Source organism: Sinocyclocheilus rhinocerous, unplaced genomic scaffold (genome assembly GCF_001515625.1).
Source record: "Sinocyclocheilus rhinocerous isolate Xijiao unplaced genomic scaffold, SAMN03320098_v1.1 scaffold478, whole genome shotgun sequence".
Classification (NCBI taxonomy): Eukaryota; Metazoa; Chordata; class Actinopteri; order Cypriniformes; family Cyprinidae; genus Sinocyclocheilus; species Sinocyclocheilus rhinocerous.
In genome coordinates, this window is record NW_015651483.1 from 39,756 (window position 1) to 46,979 (window position 7,224).

Below are 7,224 nucleotides of genomic sequence, written 5' to 3' on the forward strand. Positions count from 1 at the left end.
TGTATTTTAATATATTTTAAAATGTAATTTATTTCTGTGATGCATAGCTAAATTTTCAGCGTCATTACTCCAGTCTTCAGTGTCACATGATCCTTCAGAAATCATTCTAATATGCTGATTAGAAAAAAATATCATTATCAATGTTAAAAACAGTTTTCTGTAACATTATAAATGTTTTGTAAAAACATTTAAAAGGCACTTTTGTAAATATATATATATATATATATAACTTTTTTCCTACTGACACTACAGCAAAAGATAGAAATAACTGACTTAAAACCATTTTTTAACTGGTGAAAGTACTAGTGTTCTAATAATTTTGGCCATCAATGTATGTATATATATATCTGGAAAAAAACAAAGAAAACCTGCAACCTGGTACATTATGATATAATTTCTGAGCAGACTGGTAAGAATATGTACATGACCAATCAGATTATAGTTGGTGGTTTTGATCGTAATTTCAGCTTTTATGATTTCAGCAAAAATTACAGTATTGGAGTTGCATTTTTTGGTCAGGACTGCACGATTATGACAAAAACCATAATTGTTGATTATTTCCCTTGATAATGCAATCACAATAATCTCAGTAAATAAAAATAGCTTTTAAAATACATGGCCACTGCAGAGCTGCACATCTGAAATAACCCAAGAATCTGAGTGTTGCTGAATAACTTCATTGCTGTTTTATACATCAGTAATGACCTTTAGCCACTGTGAACAAGAGTGAAACATAAAGCACATTTAAATGCATCTATAAATGACACAATAGCAGTATACTATAAAGATTTTTTGTTATCTTAATAAAGTTGTAAATAAAACAGACTATTGGAGTATGTTTTACCAGAAAATACCATTTCAGTTGTACATACTTCAAAAATTCAGTATGCCATGTTTCTTTGTGATATATAACACACAATTGTGAAGTTTACTATTAATTTCTGTGTGAAAATTGTTTCTACCATTTTTTCAGTATATGCGTAAATGAAATGCTGCAGTTGACACTTTACAGTGATCTGCAGCAGCCATGATCATAAATCTGACTATTTCTTTGATTTATCACCCTATAATTGATAGATAAAAACATTCTCCACGACAGCATTAAATTTACCGGCATAACCGATTGTCCTCGAATCAGCACGTTAACGGTTATGCCGCCTGCGGCCTCCGTAGAGCCTCTGGTGAGCAGGGCTTTCCCCTGAGCCACAGACATGGCATCTTTTGAGTGCACAAGACGAGCACTAGGACCCAGAGAGCGCTGCATTTTCTTCCAGGGGTTGCCTAAACCTCAGCGCGCACACACCCCTGCTTAGGAAACCTAAGATAGGCAAAGAGAGAGGGAGAGACTAGAGAAACGCAGCTCTGTTGTTGTGGTCACTCCAAGAACATGGAGGGGCTGGAGTGCAGGAACTGACCCGCTGCCATCGGGAGGACAGGAATACATGTGGAAGGGCTTGTTCAGAGCGGATCAGGATTAAAAGGTGACTCGATTGTTGATCTTTACGGCACGCGTGCGAATGCATGCGCGCATTTATGAGTGTGTTTGTTGTAGAGGCTTTAACAAAAGGAGGCTGGAGTGTGTTTGGGAGTGTAGGGACGGATTGTGGAAATGAGTCATCGCTGTGCACGAGGGGAATACTTGTGTGTGTGTGTGCAGATCTGATGAGGAGCACAGCAACAGCAGAAAGACGCCTCGGTCTGACTGGCTCTACACAGCTGATTGTACACATGGACGCTGGGCGCTTTTAATCGCGCTGCCACGTGTGTGTGTGTGTGTATTAATGCATGTGGAGTCTGTTTGGGATGCTGGTTTGGATTCTTGGGTGACTGTATCACAGTGTTATCTGCCAGATTGTTTTTCCATTTTTGGTATTAAGGCTGTTTTGTGGTGCTCAGTGAATGGCGCTAGATAAAAGTTTGCCGTGGATTTGAAAGGAAACACCACAGTTTTGTCATTAACTTCTCATCTGTTAGACCATCTGAGGAACCTCAGGAGCGTTTCTGTGGGGAAGACAGGTTTACCACAGACTGCTTGTGATCTCTGTGGTAGCCTGGACAGATGGTGGTAGGCGTGTGTGTGTGTGGTATGAATGAAAATGCTGTCATATTTGCTCACCCTCATGTTGTTGCAAACCTGTATGACTGTCTTTGTTTTGCAGAACACAAAGATATTTTGAAGATTGTTGGTAATCAAATAGTTTTGGTTACCATTGACTTCCGTTGTATGGAAGAAAAAACAAACAAACAAAAAAACTTCTGTGGAGAAACCCCGCTCTGAGCGAACCTAATGTGAGAGAAAACGGATGTTTTTGCTTTTTAAAAACCTGCTTCTCATTTCAGGCAAAATCTCTGCTTCTCATTTCAGGCAAAATCTCTGCTTCTACTTTTAGGCAAAATCTCTGCTTCTACTTTTTACCGCTCACATACTCTGGTCAACAGTGAAACCGTTCCAGTGCTGTAATACTAAATACCAGCACTCTCGGACTGCCGACCAATAAGATTAACTATTATGATATACACTTTTTTTCATTTAACTTTTATGTCTGATAAAAATATAATACAAAAACAAAATAGAAATAATTTTCTTAATTGGTATCACTGTGTACTACTTTAAACTGGAAAAAAAAACAGTTTTGTTACTTGAAACAAAATAAATGTTAACTGAAATGAAATTAAATAAAAAAAAAAAAACTCAAAACTTGTTTTATTTCAGACAGTTGCCAAGGCAACATCGTTTTCATTCAGTTTAAGTACTAAAACAACTAAAACAAAATGAACTAAAATTTTATAAATAAAAATTCATAAAATCCATAAGAACTATATAGACATTTCTCAGAAAACGAATAAACAGAACAACAAAATTACTAAAACATTTAGATTATTAATTACTTTTAGATTACTAAAACTAAAATTAAATTGAATGATCTCTGTGGTAGCCTGGACAGATGGTGGTAGGCGTGTGTGTGTGTGGTATGTCTGTCAGGCGGAAAACTAGTTAAGAGCGGCAGATCTGATGAGGAGCACAGCAACAGCAGAAAGACGCCTCGGTCTGACTGGCTCTACACAGCTGATTGTACACATGGACGCTGGGCGCTTTTAATCGCGCTGCCACGTGTGTGTGTGTGTGCATGTGGAGTCTGTTTGGGATGCTGGTTTGGATTCGTGGGTGACTGTATCACAGTGTTATCTGCCAGATTGTTTTTCCATTTTTGGTATTAAGGCTGTTTTGTGGTGCTCAGTTTAAATATGTGTATTTGGTCATTTTGGGAATGCGTGTTTGGGTCAAAGGTCCCCACAGGACTGTAAAACCTGAAATCAGCTACAATATGTGGCGACCAGTCAGCAGGTCCCTTGAGGAATATGATGCAATAAACCTTGAAAATGAAAATGCTGTCATATTTGCTCACCCTCATGTTGTTGCAAACCTGTATGACTGTCTTTGTTTTGCAGAACACAAAGATATTTTGAAGATTGTTGGTAATCAAATAGTTTTGGTTACCATTGACTTCCGTTGTATGGAAGAAAAAACAAACAAACAAAAAAACTTCTGTGGAGAAACCCCGCTCTGAGCGAACCTAATGTGAGAGAAAACGGATGTTTTTGCTTTTTAAAAACCTGCTTCTCATTTCAGGCAAAATCTCTGCTTCTCATTTCAGGCAAAATCTCTGCTTCTCATTTCAGGCAAAATCTCTGCTTCTCATTTCAGGCAAAATCTCTGCTTCTCATTTCAGGCAAAATCTCTGCTTCTCATTTCAGGCAAAATCTCTGCTTCTCATTTCAGGCAAAATCTCTGCTTCTCATTTCAGGCAAAATCTCTGCTTCTACTTTTAGGCAAAATCTCTGCTTCTACTTTTTACCGCTCACATACTCTGGTCAACAGTGAAACCGTTCCAGTGCGGTAATACTAAATACCAGCACTCTCGGACTGCCGACCAATAAGATTAACTGTTATGATATACACTTTTTTTCATTTAACTTTTATGTCTGATAAAAATATAATACAAAAACAAAATAGAAATAATTTTCTTAATTGGTATCACTGTGTACTACTTTAAACTGGAAAAAAAAACAGTTTTGTTACTTGAAACAAAATAAATGTTAACTGAAATTAAATTAAATTTAAAAAAAAAAACTCAAAACTTGTTTTATTTCAGACAGTTGCCAAGGCAACATCGTTTTCATTCAGTTTAAGTACTAAAACAACTAAAACAAAATGAACTAAAATTTTATAAATAAAAATTCATAAAATCCATAAGAACTATATAGACATTTCTCAGAAAACGAATAAACAGAACAACAAAATTACTAAAACATTTAGATTATTAATTACTTTTAGATTACTAAAACTAAAATTAAATTGAAAATGAAAATAATAAAATTGCAATCTAATTCAAAACATTAATAAAATCTATGATATATGGATATATCAATGATACTGAAATATCACTGGCCACTATTTTTGTCTTGTTTTTGAGTCGGAATATCTTAAAATCCTCAACAAAATTGAATTTGCTTGAAGTATAATATAAATTAAATATATAAATGAAGTAAAATCTATATAAATGTAGTAAGGTTGATACAAAAACTTTATATTATTTATATTAACTTATTCAATATACCATACTTCACAATGCAGTGTACAAAAGTGTGTAAAGTTGATGATGATCAGTCCTGGAATGCGAATCCAATTCATCTAAAGAAGCCAAATGTGTCGAACACTGCAAAAACAAGTGCACAATTGTAACTGTTCGGCCACATTTTTACTGATATGATGATATGATGTAATGCTCCATGATAATGGGTTTCAGGCCACAAAACCAGTCGCACTGATGCGAGAACAGCCAGAACACTGTGTTTCCTCTCAGTGTCCTTGAACTTGTTTGAGAGGAAAGAGCAAAGCGATGAGCGAGAGGGGTGTTTGGTTTCAGGGGCTGATGTCATGACTCATGATGTCATGCTGTAGTCTGACTGATTGCTCTGCAGCTCTGCTTCTGATTGGTCGACGGCCGCTTTAGCTGTGTGAGTGACTTTTTTTATTTTTATTGTTCATGAATATTTACTGGCCGGTTGCTGGTGAAAGTGGTTGGCACTGTACTGTGTGTGTAATAGGGCAGTGTATATTTGAAGCATTTTGAGCACCTTATCGTCCAAACTAACCCTCAGTCAGCAGGAGTTATGATTAGCTGCGGTTATCTTTACAACTGGAGTATAAGCAGCTATAAAAGCCCAGATTTCATGTGATGATGATGATGTCATGCCTTAGTGACTCATAAGTGATTTGATCATCTTCGCCATGGGCCATTGTGTCATTTTCTAAAATGGTTTAAACAGGGTCTGTTTATTCTTGAAAATTTTTAGTGGTGCTTGCTTAGGTCATCGCTATTATTATTGCTTTTTATTTTAGGGTTATTTCTATATTATTATAGTATTTCTTCATATTTTGGAATAGCTTTTATTTTTATGTAGCTTTTATATTTAGATTTTCAGTATTTTTAAAAAAAAGTTTTATTAATTTTCTTATGTATTTTTCTATTTTTATACGTTTATTATTATTTTAGTACTTAAACATTTTCTTTTCATTTAATATTTTATTTAAATAACAAATATTTTGTAAACGTTTTAATCAGGGTTATTATAGTTAACTAAAACTAAAACCATTAAAAATGTTGTTACTTAAAATAAATGTTTTGTTCCTTGAAAAACAAACAAACAAGCAAACAACTTATTTTATATCAGCTAATTTCTGGAAATATTTATCATTTTTATTTAGCTTAACGTGATGTACTAAAATAACTAAAAGTAAAACTGAAATAAAAATTCATCAAAACTATATAGACAAAATGACAAAAATACATGACTAACCCTAACTAAAATTGAAATGGAAATTGAAAATCTAAAAATAAAAACGAATTCATAGTATTAATAAAAAAAATATCAATGATTCTGAAATGACATGTGACCTTCAAACAGAACTCTTGTTTCCTATACAGCCACAGTAATTGGGTCCATATTTTGGATTTATGTGCTATATTGTCATCCTAGAAACCTTATGAAAGATGAAAAATTCCTTCACAGCATTCTTTCTTCCATCCTCGTCTTTTTTTTTTTTCCTTCCCTCTCTTGTGGACTGTAAAAGTGAAAGTGTCAGCTCACTTACAGCATGGGTCTGAGTGCACCGGCTGGATGATCTCTCAGACTCGGCACTTCAGAGGAAACCTCATGGGTCAAAGAACAGCTTGAGCTGAACATTTAAGTTTTAAGACATTATATTATTTAAGCTGAAGTGTGTCATTTTATGATGTAAAATACTGTCTCCTATCCCACATCCCGATGTTCAAAGTCATCTAGAAGTAAGACATTCATAGGTTAGATTTTCTGAAAAGTAATATTTTTTACATTTCTATTTGGTATTGGCTTGGAAATGAATTGAATTGCAATTCAAAAGCTGTTTTACTTCAGTAATTTTACATTTCTAAGTGAAACGGGATATTTAATGGGAACAAATGTAGGATTTTACCTATTATAAATTTATTGCATGCATTATTGCTAAAGCATTGCTTAAAGGGGTCATATGATGCTTTTTTAAAGATCATTATTTTGTGTATATGGCTAATAGTTAATGTCAAAGGACATCAGTGTGTAGATGAAGTTAGGTCAGAAAAAAAGCAATTATTACATATTATATTGAAATTGTTGTTGTTGTTAAAATGAATATTCTTTTCTTAAAGGGGTCCTATTATGATTTTTCACTTTTTAAATTTTAGTCGGTGTGTAGTGTGTATGTTTGGGCATAAAAAAGATCTACAAAGTTACAAATCTCAAAGTCCCAAGCACGTAGACGCGTCCGCCATCTTGGAACGGTCAATTTAACGTCATTCACTATACTATGGGTTCGCAGACCATCGGCTGTGCAGGATTGTGGCATATTCGAATATTCATTGGTTACTAAGGGTGCTCCGATTGATCGGCTACCGATCACAATCGGCCGATAATCGCTTTGGGATGATTGATCGGCGGTCTCTAAAAAAACCGATCTCATAAAACCGATCTCAAGCTGATGACGCGCCTGCCGTGAGAGGTTTGGCCACCATGCAGCGGCACCGTCTCAGCACTCAGCAAGACTAAGCGCCATTCATGTTGATTGTCTCATTCTCTCTCTGTGACACACAGACACACTCCCCATACAGTTATGCATAAAAATACCACAGAAAGAAAGTTAGTCAA

At 35.1% G+C, this 7,224-nt stretch overlaps 1 protein-coding gene across 1 annotated transcript in view; it reads left to right on the forward strand.

The window, feature by feature from the left end:
• Window positions 1-1,226: 1,226 nt before the first annotated feature.
• The window catches only part of LOC107712852 (forkhead box protein N3-like), a 50,605-nt gene continuing 44,607 nt past the window's right edge, over window positions 1,227-7,224 (forward strand). Inside the window, exon 1 of the mRNA XM_016518213.1 lies at window positions 1,227-1,481. The gene's annotated coding sequence lies outside the window, so the exon portion shown is untranslated. The remainder of the gene's footprint in view (window positions 1,482-7,224) is intronic.